The 17,035-nt window shown below is 49.5% G+C and overlaps 8 non-coding genes across 8 annotated transcripts; 5 read left to right on the top strand and 3 right to left on the bottom strand.

The window, feature by feature from the left end:
* Positions 1 to 797: 797 nt before the first annotated feature.
* On the top strand, positions 798 to 870 carry trnav-cac (transfer RNA valine (anticodon CAC)). The gene has a single exon. It is a non-coding gene; the product is annotated as a tRNA-Val (tRNA).
* A 266-nt stretch (positions 871 to 1,136) lies between these two features.
* On the bottom strand, positions 1,137 to 1,208 carry trnad-guc (transfer RNA aspartic acid (anticodon GUC)). Its single transcript has one exon. It is a non-coding gene; the product is annotated as a tRNA-Asp (tRNA).
* Positions 1,209 to 2,232: 1,024 nt separating this feature from the next.
* On the top strand, positions 2,233 to 2,305 carry trnaf-gaa (transfer RNA phenylalanine (anticodon GAA)). Its single transcript has one exon. It is a non-coding gene; the product is annotated as a tRNA-Phe (tRNA).
* Positions 2,306 to 2,414: 109 nt separating this feature from the next.
* trnav-aac (transfer RNA valine (anticodon AAC)) lies at positions 2,415 to 2,487 on the top strand. The gene has a single exon. It is a non-coding gene; the product is annotated as a tRNA-Val (tRNA).
* Positions 2,488 to 8,898: 6,411 nt separating this feature from the next.
* On the bottom strand, positions 8,899 to 8,971 carry trnag-gcc (transfer RNA glycine (anticodon GCC)). Its single transcript has one exon. It is a non-coding gene; the product is annotated as a tRNA-Gly (tRNA).
* A 1,021-nt stretch (positions 8,972 to 9,992) lies between these two features.
* Positions 9,993 to 10,064, top strand: trnad-guc (transfer RNA aspartic acid (anticodon GUC)). Its single transcript has one exon. It is a non-coding gene; the product is annotated as a tRNA-Asp (tRNA).
* Positions 10,065 to 14,419: 4,355 nt separating this feature from the next.
* On the top strand, positions 14,420 to 14,493 carry trnat-agu (transfer RNA threonine (anticodon AGU)). Its single transcript has one exon. It is a non-coding gene; the product is annotated as a tRNA-Thr (tRNA).
* Positions 14,494 to 15,506: 1,013 nt separating this feature from the next.
* Positions 15,507 to 15,588, bottom strand: trnal-aag (transfer RNA leucine (anticodon AAG)). The gene has a single exon. It is a non-coding gene; the product is annotated as a tRNA-Leu (tRNA).
* Between the last annotated feature and the right edge of the window lie 1,447 nt (positions 15,589 to 17,035).

Below are 17,035 nucleotides of genomic sequence, written 5' to 3'. Positions count from 1 at the left end.
GTGCGAGTAGTAAAAGCAGACGCCCCTATTCTGCCGTGACCCGGATTCAAACCGGGGTTGTTGCGGCCATAACGCAAAGTACTGACCACTATACGATCACAGCGAGTTACCGAGACACACGCGGCAGGGCAGAAAGGGCTGTGCTCTCTTCGTGTGACATAATTCGGAAAAGTCCTGACGTTGCATTTCAACTGAGCCCCAGTATACATCGACCCTTCGACACTCTGAGTGACAACTCTCTTGCGTGTTTTCTCATATTTATGTAGTTTCCTTGCATGATGCCGGGAACAGCATGGTTGTTCGCTGCCATATAGTAAGGCGGTTAGGGTTCCTGGTTTTCACCCAGGCGGTTCGACTCGGTTTTGCCTCCTGCTTTCCAAAAGATCAGCACCGTGTACGAAAGAGCCGCATTAAAACTACTCGAACGTGCAAAACGTGCGAGAAGAGGGGGCGCTTGTTTCCAACCGAAACTTCTCGCGTGTGAGACGAGCTGATCATCGCTGTGGGAGGGTTACTCTGGTAGACAGGGCTGACCTTCAGCAATAGGATTTATAGTCTCCAAGATGATATTTGCACTTTCTAGAGAGGCGATTTTCTCCACTTCAGTAGCCCGATTTCGTCGATTGCGTGGAGAGGGCTGTAGAATGTGGCGCCGCCTTTCCTGCTCCGTCCATGACAGGCGTGCTGGTCTCTGGAGAGAGAGCACGGTCCATCAGCGCACTCCAATAAAGGCACTGGAAGCAGCTGAATCGCATTGGCGAAGCTCAGCACTGGGCCGCTGGGCACGTCTTACCACCGTTTCCATAGTGTAGTGGTTATCATGTTCGCCTCACACGCGAAAGGTCCCCGGTTCGAAACCGGGCGGAAACAGACATCTTTTGTCGCCAGGCACAAAAGGGGATTGGGGATTCGTCGAGCGCTGTGATCGAACAGACCCACTCACCTCTTTGTGTGGCGGGATCTGCACAGTGCATGTCGCAGCGCTTCCTGCTTTCACTTCAATGTGCTTCCTGATGTCGAGTCGTGTGCCGTGCGGAGGCTCTGAAAGCGAGAGCAATGAAAAGGTGCACGACGCTGTGAAAGAAAACAGAGAAGTGAAAGGCAGTCATTTCTCTAAGGAGGTGAAAGAAAAGCTACTCCCCGTCGGGGAATCGAACCCCGGTCTCCCACGTGACAGGCGGGGATACTTGCCACTATACTAACGAGGAAGACATCGCTCTCTCCAACCCCCGGCATCGTGTCCCGATCCAGCATGCTGGAAGCCGACGCGTGCTGTGATCCCTTTACGGAGCAGAAATGACAACCGAGGAGCCGAGAGATCATTTCAGCATTTCGCGTCTGAACGGAAAACACAAACGACCAACTCGGAATGACTTGCCTTTGACGCTTTTCAAAGCGTTCTTTGTGCACGACGACTGCGCCGCCTAGCAGATACAAATGGGTTGTACAACTTTGAACTAGCAAATGGAAGAGGGCTAAGCCCCCTCTCTTTTAGCCCAGGTTCGATCTGTCTCCCAGAATCACCAGGGCGCACACACACACACACCCGTGCCGTTGAAGTGCTCTGCTTCATTTCTAAGGGCAACTCAACATTCACTCCTACCCCGAGTGCAGAAAAGACAGCATCCACAGCAACAACAGCTCAGGTCTCTGCACAGGAGCTAAGCTGCCCTCATCTCCTCTGCTCTGCGGCTCCTGCGGAGTGGAGTCCTTCCTGGAGCCGTGTTTGCAGGCAGCGGCTCCCCGCGCCCTGTCTGTGCGTCGTGTCCAAGAGCTCCTGGGAGGAAGAGAGAGCCCTCCCACTCGGGGGCTTTTCCACGGTCTGTGTGAGGAGGGGCGGGTGTGTCCAGTAGCTTATCGAGCGGAAGCCTGGGGCGGCGGAGAGCTGTGATCGTGCAGACCTTGAGGTGTCACCTCTTTGTCTGCTTTCCCGCCCCCCCTCCGCCCAAGCTCTGCTCCAAAGTAGCCCGGCAACCCCTCACACCTGCACGTGTCACAACCTAAGGTGCGGTCATGAGACACCCATGGGGTGTCGTTCTGTTCTTGCTAATTGTTTCCTGCCCGTCGCAGGCAGGAGTCCATGCGAGGAAGATGCGCTGGACAGAGCTCAGAGGGCGCAGCTGGGTGGCTTTCCTTCTGAGTGACATTCCTGCAACACTCTCCCGCTACTCTTGGTGCGCTCATGCCACAACACAGGAAGGCTGGAGCAGGTGGCTGTGGGATTTGCGCACCGCCGAAATAGCTCAGTTGGGAGAGTGTTAGACTGAAGATCTAAAGGTCCCTGGTTCGATCCCGGGTTTCGGCATTTTGTTTCATCGCGCCCTTTGTTCCTCTCTCCAGCGCCCCCTCCCTAAAGTGACGCGTCCCTTTCTCAGCCCGAAACGCAAGCGAGACACCAGCAGCAGTCCCTGCAGGTTTCCGTAGTGTAGCGGCTATCACGTTCGCCTAACACGCGAGAGGTCCCCGGTTCGAGACCGGGCGGAAACAGCCTCGTGTTGCACGCTCCTGTACTTCACAGAGGTCTTGAGCAACCGGTCATTTGTTCCCAATGTATTTTCGGTGCCTTTGTGCACTCTTGTACCAAACGCACGTTCCTTCTGTACGCGTAGCCGATCATTTGCAATTGGGCTGTGCCGGCAAACCAGGACGAGCTCTGTCGGCTCAAAAGCAGCGCAGGACCTGCAAGAACAACAGAAAGATTAGCATCCAGCGGGGGCCTCTTAGTGAGCCCAAGAGCTCATCAAGAATCGGCTCCAGCAACAGGGCTGGGCGCATTGTTCCATTCTCCGCCCACTGTCGGTGTAAACAAGTCCCTCCTGGTCTCTGCTTGAAATGCACTTTCCTGCGTTTGCTTTGGTGTAACTGGCTTCCCCTGCATGGGCGAATGTGAAGAAGATCCTTAGTAAGTCATTGAAGAAAACCGAGAAGAGGTCGGAGTGGCCTCTGTCGTTCATCAACGATCCAGTCAGGCAGTACTCCTCTGTAAAGCGCCGTTCGTTCACATCGATTGGCTTTTTTTTTGCCTTCATTCGTGCAAGTAGTAAAAGCAGACACCCCTTTAGGGAGCCTGTCAGCACCCGGCGTTTTCCCCTTCTGTAAGCTCTCCATAGCCTCTCAGCTCTTCTACTGTCAAATCCCCCTCAAGTACTTCCCTATCTTCTTCACTCAAAACGTTTTCTAGCTTTGAGGTAAAAAAATGAATTTCTTCATCCTTTACCTCTGTAGAGCTGTACAGTCTTGAGTAGAAGTGTCACGCCCTCTGCAGCCAGAGGGCGGTCCTTCTCTGTCCTGTCCCTAGTTTCCGGTCTGCTGTCCTTCCTGTCCCTCTCTTTCCCTTGGCTAAATATTTCCGGGTCTTGCACTCTGTCCTCGCTCAGCACTGACGTTCGGATGTCCTGAGACCCGCCTAGCACCAGGGCGCCCCACGTCCGCTCCCTGAGGGCACAGGTTTCTATACGGCATTCCTGAACTCTTTGCACTAATGAGCCCGGGCCTTTTTCCCGTATCGCCGCTAAGCATATGGGTCTTTTTCCGCCCTCCTGCTCCCCACGGTTAGTCCCCTTGGACGTCCGTGACAAGAAGGCCTCGATGCAGGAGAGGATAGCACTCGGCTCTGTTCTCTCTCTTCCCTCCTCATCAACTACACTTTCCATGACAGACTTGGAGCCTACCACTTTCCTGAAAAAGAAGCAAGTACACTTCTCATTTTCTTCCAAGAACTGCACTCTGCTTCTTAACAGCACTCCTCGACTACTTTCTTCCGCTATGCTCCGGACATCCTTTTTTAAAAGGGTGATATCCTCGAGCACATCGAAGCCACTGTCTCGTGTAGAGACGCTGCAGCTGCCTCTGTTTCCTGGCTAGCACTCTTCTCCGTCTGGCAGCAGCCTTCCTTCCCTCATCCATGAAAAAGGCCTTTGTCCTCACCTTCACCTCCTCCCACCACTCTCCTACTGACTCGTACAGACACTGCAAGGACAGCCACTGTGATAGTTTCTCCTTGTAGCGGGATACTACCCCCTCATTCTCTAGCAGCTTTGTGTTGAGTTTCCAGAGGCCTGGGCCAAAGACAGTCCCGCCCTGGAGTTCCACTCTACACCCTAAAGCCTGATGATCTGAGAAGAAGACAGGCTGAAGAGTGACCCCAACAACTTTCACTCTCTCTGAGACAAAGCAATAGTCAATTCTGGAGCTGCTATTCCTCCCTGACCATGTATATCCTGCTATTGTGGGATATATACATCTATATGTGTCTGAGAGTTTAAAGTCTTGAACTAAGTTTTGCAGGGCCAGTGAGCTGGAATCCAATTTTATCGGAGAGCTAGACTGCCTATCTGTGTGCTCTAAGATACAATTAAAATCCCCTCCCACTATCACGTCTGTGCTACATAACAATAGGGGAGAGAGTGCTTTGAGTAGCTCCACCCTTCCTCCAACGTCAGTAGGACAATACACATTGATTAGACGCAGGTTAACGGTCCCCCATTCCACATCCACACACAGCAACCTGCCATCTATGACCCTCTGAATACTTTTCAATTTGAATGCCCATCCTTTGAAAAGAATGGCCACGCCAGAGGTTCTGTTGTTATTGTCCCCTGACCAATCAGAAGGCCCTTTATCCCACCTATCTTCAAAGCTTTTATACCTCTCTTGATTTACTTCTTTTTCTTTTTCTTCTTACCAATTTCCTGCCAGCCATCCTCTGAATGAGCCTTCATCAGGGTGGCAGCAGTAATAGCGTTCACGGAGTCCATTTCAGGGAAGGGGGTAGAGGGAGGGGTGCAGGGGTTCCAGCTGTCCCCATCACCATGCTCTCCTTCCTCCTCGCTCGGGGAGAAAACAGAGTCATTTTTCCTTTTCCTCAAGTCCAGCTCCTGGGAGCACTGAGGGGAAAGGGGTGCAGCCGATGCACCAGTCTCCTCTTCCCCCTCACCCACCAGCTGCTGCAGATCCTCCGTGATGGACTGGATGGAGGAGAGGAGGGCATCTGTAGGACTTGCAGAGTCTGAGAAAAGCAGCTCTGCTGAATCCTGGGTATCCTCGCTGGACCCGCTTCACCGGGGGGCCCCACACTGGCCCTCGTTCTGAGGAGCAGGAGTGGGGGAGGGGTCCTCGCTGTTCTCGGGGGTTTTCAAACCCTCGTGCTTGTCTGGTGCAGTCTGCAGTTGTGGGGGCGTAGTGGATTTCTCTTCCACCGGCCCCGGAGCCACAGCAGGACTGATCCTGGCTGGAGGCTGAGAGTCTTTGTCCAACAAGGGTTCTTTGTTTGACTTGTTATTTGCTTTGGATTTTCAGGCCGGTTTGGCTGAAACAAGCACTGCCTCATCCTTTCTTATTTTGAGTTTATTGGCGTAGGCGTGAGGGCAGTTCTTAAAAACGTGTCCTTCCGAGCCACATAAATTGCAATTTGGCAGCATTGAACAGTCAGAGGATAAATGTCCCTGTTTGCCACAGGTCTTGCAGCATTTCACAGTGCAGGACAATGCCAGGTGTCCCACAGCACCACAGCGCTGACACACCTTTGGTTGTCCCACATAAAAAACATAGCCATTGCAGGTGCCCAGCCGGATTGTAGAGGGCAGGTGCCTTAAGCCTCCATTTACATTGTCCGGTAGCAAACAAACCTCGAATTTCCTTGCCTCCTGTTTTTATACTGTCAACATCTCTAACCTCAGTTCCATGGTGGACGGTGCAGTACTGGTTAAGCCAGGTTTGAATGTCCTCCGTCTTTGCCAGATTCGAGAACATAACAACATGCACTGTTTTCCTCTCTCTCTGTGTCAGAGGCTGCAAGTTGATCTTCTCAAGGGCAGGAACTTTCCCTCTTTTTGCCTCAAACACATCCACACATCGTTCAAACAGAGAATAGGTAGCAAAAACAACCTCAAATGCTTTCTGACCTGGGAGACCGAAGATGAAATCCAAGTGCCGAGGTTCAAAGCCAAGTTCCTTCTGCAACACTTTTCTACTGAACTGCATGCGATCCATGAAGAGGTCATCCAAAACCTCAAAACGCACAGCATTCTTGCGGGATCCAAAAGTTGCCATTTCGTAAACTGCAAAACAAACACTGCTTCCACAAAACAAGCAAACAATCCAACTACTCCACCTACAGGATGATCAAGGTATCACCCCTGCCAGGTAAGTATAAGTTGTATAAGGCCCTGCAAGCGGCCCACACCCACAGCACAAAGTGCACAGCCTAGCCCAGCTCCTCGCACCGCACACCACCGCCTCCTGCTGGGCCCACTCTTTCACACACTCACACGCCACACTAACACTCAAAAGGGTGGGCAAAACGAGAAAACGAGCACGCCGTTTCCTACACATCTGCAGTCACCAATGCGCATTCGCAGCATGTCCCGGGATGCAATTTGGCCTCATTTGCATAACACCAAATCGCTACGCAAGCTCGCGTCGTGCGCCTGCCACGCAGCGAACAAACACTGGAGCCTTTTCAGCAATTTCCAAAAAATGGGCCTGCTCGCCTGCCCACAAGGCTCCATCTCTTACCCGCTCTCCAGAGCCTGCTGCCTTCTGTGCTGTTCTCTCGGCACCACTGCAGCGCACACAACTCCTGCAGCGCGGGGAGAAAGTTTCCACGCTCCGCCGCAGGGAAGGCTCGCTCCGTGCGCACACGTCCTTTCAATGCCAGTTCAACAAGTGCTCCGCATTAGCAGCGTCAGGGCTCCGGCATGTTGCACCTCACCTCACCTCGCACAGCCCCCTCTTCGAATGTCTGGCGCTGGGCATGCCCCGCTCTCCTCCACCTTATCTTATCGCGTGTGACCACCGACAATGGCCACAATGCACCTGTAAAGTGTTAATTGGGGCACAGGAACAGCCCGTCTCGTCTCGGGGGCCGGCTTCAAAGACAATAACCGCAAACACAACGGGGCGGAGGAAGTAGACGACACAACACATGCAGGTACATTCAGCTCCGGCGGGAACGAGTCATTTGTTGGTCTTTTCAAGTGCTGAGAGCTGAGTAATCCTTCGCTTGTATCGTTTCTCCCTGGTAACTGCGACTCATGACTGGGCTCACCCACAGCAGCCCAGCAGGTGTGAGACTGGCCGGCATCAGGATGGGAGATTCCCCCCTGAAAAGCTCATGTTGCTGCTGCTCCTGCAAGAGGTGTTACTGGGACCAGTATGGAGCACTCACCCTGCGGTCCATGTGGCTTTCTCATGCCCCAGCATCCTGATGGCGACACTCTACTGCGCAAACAGGCGCTGTCCTTCGGGGGAGGCGGAAAACTGAGGTCCCGACCCTCCTTGTGTCAGTGTCTCAGGGAGAGGATGGGCACTGTGAAACTGACAGGGCTGTGTGGGAGAAGCTCCTCCTACAGGTCTAGGCACAGAAGAGCTTCACCAACAGAGTCACACAGCGAACGTGATAACTGCTACACTACGGAAACATGCAGGGGCTGCTGCTGGTGTCTTGCTTGCATTTTGGGCTGAGAAAGGGAACGATGGGAACTTGTGCCCAGTGGCCCAGCGCTGAGCTTCACCAATGCTATTCAGCTGCTTCCAGTATCTTTGTTGGAGTGCGCTGATTGACCATGCTCTCACACCAGGGTCCCACATTCTACAGCCCTCTCCACACAATCGACAAAATCGGGCTACTGAAGTGGAGAATATCTCCTCTCCAGAAAGTGCAGATATCATCTTGGAGAGTATGAATCCTATTGCCGAAGGTCAACACTGTCTACCAGAGTCACCCCTCCCACCTCCTGCAAGTTTCCAAGCTGCAGAGATGATCAGTTCGGCTCACACGCGAGAGGTCCTCGCTTGAAAACATGCGCCCCCTCTTCTCGTACGTTTTACACATGATCGAGTGGTTTAAATGCGGCTCCTTTGTACATGGTGCTGATCTTTTGGAAAGCAGGAGGCAGAATGGAAACCTTCCCATACCAGGAGTTGAACCCAGGCCATGTGGGTGAAGATCAGGTATCGTAACCGCTAGACCATATGGGAGCATACAGCCATGTTGTGCCGTGCGTCATGTAAGCAAACTGTAATTGCTGCCTTCATGACCTGCTTGGTGGAGAAAACACACAAGAGAGTTGGCACTCAGAGTGTCGAAGGGTCGATGTATACTAGGGCTCAGTTGAAATACGTCAGGACTTTTCCGACTAGTGTCACACGAAGAGAGTACTTCCTTTCCAACCCCCCTGTGTCTGTCTCGGTAACTCGCTGTGATCGTATAGTGGTCAGTATTTTGTATTGTGGCCGCAACAACCCCGGTTCGAATCTGGGTCACGGCAGAATAGGGCCACGGCAGAATCAATGACTTACTAAGGATCTTCTTCACATTCGCCCATGCGGGGGAAGCCAGTTACACCAAAGCAAACGCAGGAAAGTGCAATTCAAGCAGAGACCAGGAAGGACTTGTTTACACCGAGAGTGGTCGGAGAATGGAACAATGCGCCCAGCCCTGTTGCTGGAGCCGATTCTTGATGAGATCTTGGGCTCACTAAGAAGCACCCGCTGGATGCTAATCTTTCTGTTGTTCTTGCAGGTCCTGCGCTGCTTTTGAGCCGACAGAGCTCGTCCTGGTCTGTCGGCACAGCCCAATTGCAAATGATCGGCTCCGCGTACAGAAGGAACGTGCGTTTGGTACAAGAGTGCACGAAGGCACCGGAAATACATTGGGAACAAATGACCGGTCGCTCAAGACCTCTGTGAAGTACAGGAGCGTGCAAAACGAGGCTGTTTCCACCCAGTCTCGAACCGGGAACCTTTTGAGTGTTAGGCGAACGTGATAGACACTACACTACTGAAACCTGCAGGGACCACTGCTGGTGTCTCGCTTGCGTTTCGGGCTGAGAAAGAGAAGCGTCACTTTAGGCAGGGGGCGCTGGAAAGAGGAACAAAGGGCGCAATGAAACAAAATGCCAAAACCCGGGATCGAACCAGGGACCTTTAGATTGGCAGTCTAACGCTCTCCTAACTGAGCTATTTCAGCGCTGCATAAAGTGCACAGCCACCTGCTCCAGCCTACCTGTGTTGCGGCATGAGCGCACCAAGAGGAGCGGGAGAGTGTTGCAGGAACGTCACGCAGAAGGAAAGCCACCCAGCTGCGCCCTCTGAGCTCTGTCCAGCGCATCTTCCTCGCATGGACTCCTGCCTGCGACGGGCAGGAAACAATTAGCAAGAACAGAACGACACCCCATGGGTGTCTCATGACCGCACCTTAGGTTGTGACACGTGCAGGTGTGAGGGGTTGCCGGGCTACTTTGGAGCAGAGCTTGGGCGGAGGGGGGGCGGGAAAGCAGACAAAGAGGTGACACCTCAAGGTCTGCACGATCACAGCTCTCCGCCGCCCCAGGCTTCCGCTCGATAAGCTACTGGACACACCCGCCCCTCCTCACACAGACCGTGGAAAAGCCCCCGAGTGGGAGGGCTCTCTCTTCCTCCCAGGAGCCCTTGGACACGATGCACAGACAGGGCGCGGGGAGCCGCCGCCTGCAAACACGGCTCCAGGCAGGACTCCGCTCCGCAGGAGCCGCAGAGGAGATGGGGGCAGCTTAGCTCCTGTGCAGAGACTTGAGCTGTTGTTGCTGCAGACGCTGTCTTTTCTTTTCTCAGGGTAGGAGTGAAAGTTGAGTTGCCCTTAGAAATGAAGCAGAGCACTTCGACGTTACTGGTGTGTGTGTGTGCGTGCGCCCTGGTGATTCTGGGAGACAGATCGAACCTGGGCTAAAAGATAGGGGGCTCAGCCCTCTTCCATTTGCTAGTTCAAAGTTGTACAACCCATTTGTATCTGCTAGGCGGCGCAGTCGTCGTGCACAAAGAACGCTTTGATAAGCGTCAAAGGCAAGTCATTCCGAGTTGGTCGTTTGTGTTTTCCGTTCAGACGCGAAATGCTGAAATGATCTCTCGGCTCCTTGGTTGTCATTTCTGCTCCGTAAAGGAATCACAGCACGCGTCGGCTTCCAGCATGCTGGGTCGGGACACGATGCTGGGTGTCGACAAGAGCGATGTCTTCCTCGTTAGTATAGTGGTGAGTATCCCCGCCTGTCACGCGGGAGACCGGGGTTCGATTCCCTGACGGGGAGTCACTCTCCTTCAACCTCCTTAGAGAAAGGACTGCCTTTCACTTCTCTGTGTCTTCTTTCACAGCGCCGTGCACCTTTTCATTGCTCTCACTTTCAGAGACTCTGCACGGCACACGACTCGACATAAGGACGCGCGTTGAAGTGAAAGCAGGAATCGCTCACAAGTGACTCTGGACCTCAACACCTGTTGATGGGTCACCTTTGTCAGACACAGCAGTGGATCCCAAGCCCACCTATACACATACTCACACACACTGACAGATATATGCACACACACTGAAAGACCCACATCCAAATATTCACACAAAGACACTACACACACTCACAGACACACACATAGACACTACGAATACTTATAGACACACATCCACAAACTCACAAACACACACTCACACACTGACAGACACCACACACTCCTCACAAACCCCACACACAAACAGACACATACACTCATAACTACAAATACACTATAAATAACACTAATACAAATACCACTAATATTGCAACAGTAACACTATCACTAAGACTTACACTATCATCCTAACACTGACACAAAATACTACTACACTAATAATACTAATAATAACAGTAATGCTATCACTAAAACTAACATGACTACTAGTGTAAATAATCTAACCTTATCTCTGTAATTATCACTAATATTAACAGGAATACTAGCATTAAAACAATCAATAGCACTATCATCATTAATACTCACATGAAAACTATCATTAATATTAAAACTACCGATTATACTCACACTAAATTTAACATGAAGACACTAAGATTAGTATTAGTTGCTGTCCGTGACGTCACACCGCTCTTTGTGACGAAGGCGAGACACCTAGCCGTGGACAGTGACGTGGCGCCTGTTGCTGTGGTTACCATACTGATGATTTGTAAACAGTGGAAAAATGCATTTAAACTGTTACCTACACAAATTTATCAACTTGGAACAGAATTTTTAAGCTCTAGCATACAATGCCTAAACAATCATTTGAATAATAATTCTTTAATTTCAGATTGAACATTATTTACACTAAAGGCACTATGGTCGTGCACCTTTTCATTGCTCTTGCTTTCCGAGCCTCCGCACGGCACACGACTCGACATCAGGAAGCACATTGAAGTGAAAGCAGGAAGCGCTGCTATATGCACTGTGCAGATCCCGCCACACTAAGAGGTGAGTGGGTCTGTTCGATCACAGCGCTAGGTGAATCCCCAATCCCCTTTTGTGCGTGGCTACACTACACTATGGAAACCCTTACGATAAGATCTGTTAGGTTTACATGCATATTCTATATATTAATAAATGTATCCTCGTGTATTAGTACCTGTGTGTGCGTTGTTTGAGTTATATCGCATGGTTGGATTCCAAGACCATTAAAAGAATCAATTTTGTGATTTACTGCCACAAAAATAATTGTCCCAGTAAATGCCCAAACCCCTACAGAACTGGTGCCTCATGAGAGCACACTACAACAGTGTGTTATTCCCTGCCCCAGCCAGTGGAACAGACAGTGAGCCTGTCTCTCAATAATAATAATACAGTGTGTGATCTCCTGTCCCAGTCTGGGAAAAAGTGAGTCAGCCTCTCAATAATTACAATACAGTGTGATCTACTGTCCCAGCCTGAGGAACACACAGTGAGCCTGTATCTCAATAATAATAATAATAATACAGTGCGTGATCTCCTGTACTAGCCTGAGGAACAAACAGCGAGCCTATCTCTAAATAATAATAATACAGTGTGGGATCTATCCATTGATATATCCAGTTGTGGTTTATCGGGGGGCTGGGAACAGGAACTGTTGTTATTGTAACACTACTGCCGGGTAGCTGGATCATGACTGGATGTACTCTGAATGCTGTACTCTCACATCAAGATGTACTCTGGGTAGCATGAATGAGTCAAAGGTAGCATGTCAAAAGAAGGGAAGTGACTTCTCCCCAAATATCTACCACAGAGGTATCAGATATTGACAGTGAACAGTGAACACCTGATGTGTAATTCCTAGACTGAGAAAATGTCTCCTACCGTGTTTATACATACTCCAGATGTTATTCATCCTGTTTGTATCCAATGCTGGTTCCGGTATGAATTCTCGAGGAGTAATGTAGACATTTAAGATTAATGTTCTAATGGCAAGGGACATCACTTAACTCTGTTTTGTTTTGAAGGCAACAACGCCTCAGGACCTCGTGACCTTCAAAAAGGGGGGATATGTAGCGGCGAGGCTTAATAATAAGGCAGAATTAAGTCTTTCTGAGCTTTCCCAAATTAGGCCTCATTTCTCTGTTCATCTCTGTGGTGCAGCCACAGAGAAACCATTCATGCAAGGTGATTTAAGGTCCAAGGACAGCTCCCAAAGGGGGATGCACTTAGCTAAGCCTGGCTATCATGATCAATGGTCACCCATTGGCGCCTATCTGTCTAGGGAGTGCGAGTTGGACATCTGGATTGCATTCCTAAGTGTCAGGACTAAGTGACTCATATCTCACCTTGATCAACCAATCAGGGACTGGTAGGGCCGAGTAACCCACGTGGGACTCTGATGCCCATGGAACTTTCAGCCAATCAATGAGCTAAAGTTCCTCCAGGTAAAAACAGGCAACACAGAGAGCGTGTGAGATTCAGATTCAGATTCAGATCCAACAATTCTAAAGGGAATTCAAAGAAGAATTCCAGGGCAGGACGGCCCAGGAGCAGAAGGCTCCCAAGGGCAGGACATTCTCGCAGCGCGCCTCCTGACCATCCTGAGACTCAGCCCGGACAACCACGGAATGGCCAGTGTGTCCGAGTACCAGAACTTTCCTTTGTTCTAAGAGTCTGGAGTGGAGGTTGCCAGAGAGTAACCAGCAGCAGGCCTCGTGAACAGGTCGGAACTGTGGAAAGCTGAATCACTATTCAGAACTAGCTCTTCATCAGGAACGAACCGGTCCTCTTCCTGACTTGCTGGGACCCACAGACATCTTTTCTCCTGTGCACAAACTTTGCTAGTTAAAGCCAACAATGAGCATCAGCAGCGCACCGTCGCAAGCTGCACAGCACAGCCTGGTACCGAGCCAGAGAGCGCGGATTAGACAGCAACGGCCTGCAACTGTTTCTTTGTGCCCGCAGGAGATCTGAATCCCCAGAGATTGGATGAGTATTCAACTTCACTGCATTACTGCTCGAGAATTCAATTGTTATCCCAACAAGAGTTATGTACTTGTTTTGAGTATCTAATGTAGAAGTTATAACCAAGTTCAATTACGAAACGGTCTAAATGAATGATATACTGAATGTATGTCCTCTTGATATATGTAACTCTTTGTAACTGACTGAATATATATCTTTTGTATTCTGATAACCCTCTCGATAAGATCTGTTTATATGCATATTCTATGTATTAATAAATGTATCCTCGTGTATTAGTACCTGTGTGTGTGCGTTGTTTGAGTTATATTGCATGGTTGGATTCTAAAGCCATCAAAAGAATCAATTTTGTGATTTACTGCTACAATTAATAATTGTCCAAGTAAATGCCCAAACCCTACAGAAGCATGCAAGAAAATGTGATCATTACCTATGGAATTTCCCGCCAGCGTGGAGCTTGAATTCACAACCTTGAGACTCAGTGTTCAAGAGTCACAGAAGAGGTCAGCCTGGTCTTCAGTTTGCCAACGATAAGCTCCGGCAGTGCTCCTCTGTAAAGCAGATTGTTCGGATCGGTTATGTGGGACGGCACTTCGATACTAAGATCGTTTGCAGCACACGCGTGGTTTCCCCCTTCACGCAAAAAACATAGACGAAGGAAACTCTCTTGTCTTGGGCTGCTGACTCCCGGATTTAAAGCGCTCTGGGTGCCAGCTATGTCTCTAACAAGCACACTATAAAGACAGGAATTACACTTTGCTCACGTCACGCATGGAATGGCGAGGCTACTTGTTCCAATATTATCTAGTCTCACCTCATATGGTGCCGATTCCTGGTTTTCATTTAAGAAAGAGCACTGCAAACACCGTAAACAGTGCAAAACGTGTGATGAAAGAAGTCTTTTCCCCCCTTTGTCTAAAGCAGAACACAGCGGAGTCATGCCGAGGGTTGTGAGATCAAGATTTCAGTGGAGCACTGTCGTCTACGTCTTTAGCTACATGAGTTGGACATCCTCTTGTACAGGGAAAGCAGATTGAGATCCTCTGACATGAAAAGTGACAGATAAAAGCCATTTCTCATCCTTTCTCTTAGTGGTGGAACTATCGCATGTAAATGAGGCAACTTGCAAGGCGAGCAGGCTCGGTGCACACCGAACGCAGATGTCTCAGAGCAGTTGAGACGTGTCCAAGTGGCTGTCAAAGGACAGCACTTTGCCGGCGCCGTGGCTTAGTTGGCTAAAGCGCCTGTCTAGTAAACAGGAGATCCTGGGTCCGATTCCCAGCGGTGCCTTTCTTCCTGTCTTACTGTACAGAATTTATCCTTATGGGCAAATCCCATGCCTTTTAATTCAGGTGAATGCAAGTGTTCGTTTCCTTTCTGGAACAACTTGTTTTGAAAGAAATCTATACAGCTTGCGAAAGATGAAACACAAATCTTGCTTATCAGTGAAGAAGAGGTACTCCCAGCAGGCCAGCTAATACCAGCAAAGTTCTTTTTTCACCCTAACCCAGAGAATGGACAAAAGCGAGGCGCCTGTGGCTCTGCAGTGTAATCAGTTCGCGAGTTCGGCGGTTAGCTGAAAGAGTGGTAAATGGAGCTCGCCCCAGCCCGATCTTATTCTTTTAAAGAGGATAAAAAATTAACTTCGCCGCCATTACTACCAGCTTTAAAAGACTGCCATGGGCACGGAAAAAAACACACTACAGATGACTTTTCTGGAACCGAAGCAGAGATTCCTTTACGAACCAAGTGATAAAGCTCAGCCAGTGAATACTGTTAACAGAATGTGAAAGCACGATCAACTTTGTAACTGCAACCACAGGAAAAACAGCAAGAAGCAGGCTCCATTCCCCATTTAAATCTGTCGTGCGAGGCATGCTTTTTGAACGCATGAAGTAAATCCCACGATCGCTTTTGAACTTGGACAATGTACTTCCAAAGGAGCGCTATGCGCAAAGATTTAACAAGCTCAACCCCCGCCGACGATTCGGTGTGAACAAGCAGAACATTCAAGTTTCACAGACAGAAACAGCACGCCAGCTCAGCCAACATTAAAACGGAGGGCACACTACGATTTGCATTGACACAAAAGGGATCTGGGCAGACGTCGTTCCCTGCATAACGCAAAAAGTGGCAAAGCGCTTTTGGGTTGAGAGGACGCAAGAAGGTTTTTGTTTTGTGCCTTGATGTCAAGCTGAGAAAGTATCTTTAAACACTCTGCTTAGTTTCTCGAGAGACTGCCAAAAAGCAGTTCCCTCCCTTTTGTCTGAAGCCAGCTGAAAAGGGGTCTTGACAGAAGCACCTGGCAGCGGTGGGATTCGAACCCACGCCCCCGAAGAGACTGGAGCCTTAATCCAGCGCCTTAGACCGCTCGGCCACGCTACCCACTGTGTGCTGTCTCTTTGTCTCATTACATGCCCGGAGGAATCCGGGTGGGTTTTGCTCTTGTCGCCCGACTTAGTGGCGTTATGACCGTGGAACCGACTGCACCTGCTTTTTCTGAGATGCTTCCCCTCTCATGGCGAGATCTCGACTTCTTTAACACCTCTGGATAAAGATCTTCTGTGGAGCAGGTTTCAGACCTCTGCGTACAGCACCCTTGATGTCATTTTATTTTTACAGCAGCCGCATCCGGAAAGTTGTGTCTTTTACATTTTATTTAAACAACAAAACTACATACAATACAAACAAGAGCACATATTACGTATCAAGAAAATCGTCAGGGGTACATGCTATAATACAATTATACTTTATGAAAAACTATTACACAAGGTAAATACAATTAAGGTCCGCACAGGTTGTTCTTACATTTCGAAAGAGTCCGTAAATACCCCTTTACATCTATTTTGAACTGTTCAAACGTAGGACTCTTCCCAGACCATTTCACTTTATACCACATTCCTAAACGAGGATGCATCTCCTGTTTTAGAACTATTTTGGGCGGTATGGCTTATACAACACACCCACAGTATTCTAATGGTGGACTGCAGATCTGTGCTATAGTTCAGTCGAATTCGAAGGATCCAGCAATCGTACTGGATTTGACTGGGATTCTGAAATGTCTCTTGCAAAAGTATTTGGGTTTGCTTGAACCTTTGATATAAAAAGTGATCTGATCTGAAACTACCCAGCTTACAATCTCTGAGGTAGTTGTCACTAAACTTGGACGTGATGTGGCACACATGTGCCATGTGCCTTTACTTTTGTAAAAAACTGGTATCGGGAAGAGTTTCTTAATATTTCTTTTGATTAGCATGCAAGAAAATGTGATCATTACCTATGGAATTTCCCGCCAGCGTGGAGATTGAATTCACAACCTTGAGGCTCAGTGTTCAAGAGTCACAGAAGAGGTCAGCCTGGTCTTCAGTTTGCCAACGATAAGCTCCGGCAGTGCTCCTCTGTAAAGCAGACTGTTCGGATCGGTTATGTGGGACGGCACTTCGATACTAAGATCATTTGCAGTACACTCAAAAAACATAGACGAAGAAGGTGTCACAGTAAGGTGAACCCTATGGGCGAGGGATGTTCCTGCCTCGTGTACGACTACACCACCTAGCAATACAAACGGGGTGCTAGGGCCCCTCTACATTACCACAGGTTCTGTTATCTCCTAGAATTACCAATGCACACACAGACCAGCGACAAGCATTTGTATTGTATAAGTGCCCTGTTTATTTTCCAACTACATTCACATGCACTATCACCCAAAAACACAACGAAAACAGAATTCACAGCAGCAAGAGGTCCTTCCCAGGGTCAAAATGAATAGAGAGGGGCAGCAGTCTTTCCTGTAAAATACTAAAGAGAGGTCACTCGAACGTCTCTACTTAGT

The sequence above is a fragment of the Lepisosteus oculatus genome, chromosome 14 (assembly GCF_040954835.1).
Source record: "Lepisosteus oculatus isolate fLepOcu1 chromosome 14, fLepOcu1.hap2, whole genome shotgun sequence".
Taxonomy (NCBI): Eukaryota; Metazoa; Chordata; class Actinopteri; order Semionotiformes; family Lepisosteidae; genus Lepisosteus; species Lepisosteus oculatus.
Note: the sequence above shows the minus strand (reverse complement) of the source record. Positions and strands in the feature narration are given on the sequence as shown.